The following is a 2,214-nucleotide window of genomic DNA, read 5'->3' on the forward strand; positions in this document are numbered from 1 at the left end:
AACCCCTTTCCCCGCCGAAAAAAAAAAAAAAAAAAAAAAAGTCACCGAAGAAGAAACCCAGAAATTGACGAGCGAACCAATGGATTAGCAAGTTAATCAAATCCAGTACAAGCGACGAGGGGTGGGCCCGCACTTTGTTTTTAGCGCTGCGCGTTCCGTCTCCGAATGGATAAAAGAGCGACGGGTCAAATTTGTGGATTGTGGGCCCACACTCCGTAATTTACTCATTATCTGAATGTTTTGGGTAAAATATGAGAATGAACGCTCAATTATGCATCTAAGAAAATTAACAAATGTAGAGGTTATTTGGTGAATAAAATTTATTGGAATCATGGTAACGCCTGTTAGCAAAAAGCAAATAAAAGGCAGATCACATAAAATACAAACCTGTGTAATTTAATATAAAAATAAAACAATATAAATAAAATAAATTTTGTGGAGGAGAGGCTATGAGATCAACTGCTAAAAGCTTCCTAAATTTTTGACTACCTCCCTTCCTCCCTCCCTCCCTCCGAAAAAATATTATATCAGGACTCCAAATCCATGGAGGAGAGGTTATGAGATCAACTGCTAAAAGCTTCCTAAATGTTTGGCTCTCTCCCTCGCACTGACCAATCTCAGTGTATTACAGCGGTCCACTTGACATGTGGCACCACATCATCGGACTCCGAACGCAAATTACGTCTGAAGTATGTAATATTTTTTTCCCCTCCCTCCCTTATTGTCGGTAGGAGTGTAAAAGCTCGAGGTAGTCTTGGCAAGAGCTTGAGCTTGATCTTAGTCCTACGAGTTTGAGTTGTATTATTTATTATGAAGAGAAAAAATAATATCAATCAACACTAATGTTATAATAAGTTGATATGAAAGGAGGAATTAGGAAATAATTAAAAATCACTTGATATTAGATGTAAAATATATATTTTTTAAAAATATTTCTAATAACTTAAAGTCTAAAATTTTAATATATTCTGAGTATATTTTATTTTAGTTTCTTTTAAAAAGCCGACTCACGTGCTAAAGAGTCGAGTAAGGGCTAGCTTGAGCTTGGCTTATTAGTGTTTTGAGTTGTTCTCACGAGCCATTTATCGAGCGAAGCATGAACCAGCGTTGACTTGGCTGATATACACATCTAATTGCCACATATTGCAATTTCTAATTTCTTTAAAATCATAGTAAGAGTAAAGGTCTCTAAATTAAACTTTTTTAATATGCATTCTCTCTATTTTTTTCTGAGAAAGCATGTTTGAAGCTATATGGCTTAGTATTTGCGTTCAACTCTTCTTGAAATACTGAATATTTATTTCGACTGATCTTTAAAGTGAGTATATTTTGCTCAACTAAACCATCATAATTCTTTTTTTTAATGTGGTGAAGCTCTTCATTTTTGTATGGATTATTCTAAACTATTTACATTTCCAATCTCTTTCACTTTCGAGTTCTCAAGCATGTGCTTTTTTTTATTCTTGTAAGATAATGAAATATCACCATTTAAATTTCTAGGTGTTGTATAAAATAAAGTTTATGTTAGATTTGAGAGAGCCTCAATGATAAAATTTCATATTGTATCATCTTGGAGGATGAAAACTAATTTTGGACATTACATCTAATGTAATAATCAATAAATTATAGGACGGGAGGAGTTTTATAAGAATTTTATTGCAATTACATGAAATTTTACAGTGAATTTAATGATTGGGGTATACAAATTTTCATTAATGCAAACCAACAAAGTTAATAATATTTTCGGTGCAAGACTAGATATACTCTTTCTTAAGGGTACTTTTTTGTATTCTTTATTTTATACATAGGAGATTTTGGTGGCAATTTTAAAGATATAAGCTTAAGTAATTGTGAAGCAAATAAGGCTCAATGATGAGACAAATCAATTATACATAGAGATGATATGATGATATCTGCAAGATGGTGTAAAAATACGGATCTGGACAATCATAATGTGTGGATTACTTAGAAATTAAGAAAACTGATTAGCATCTATCTTTAGAAAAAACTGAATGAATTTATTTAAGAAATAAGGTTTAATTTAAATTTCCTTTGCAACGTGAGAGAAAATGCTTAATATTAGAAGATGAATGGACTTGTTGTTAGGTGAATATCCTCGTACACATGTAATCATAATAAAATATGTGTCATGAAAGTTCATAATATGACTTATATCCTTAAAGAAGTGTTTTCTTCTAACTTCACCTAAATTTT

Source organism: Phalaenopsis equestris, unplaced genomic scaffold (genome assembly GCF_001263595.1).
Source record: "Phalaenopsis equestris unplaced genomic scaffold, ASM126359v1 Scaffold001271, whole genome shotgun sequence".
Lineage (NCBI taxonomy): Eukaryota > Viridiplantae > Streptophyta > Magnoliopsida > Asparagales > Orchidaceae > Phalaenopsis > Phalaenopsis equestris.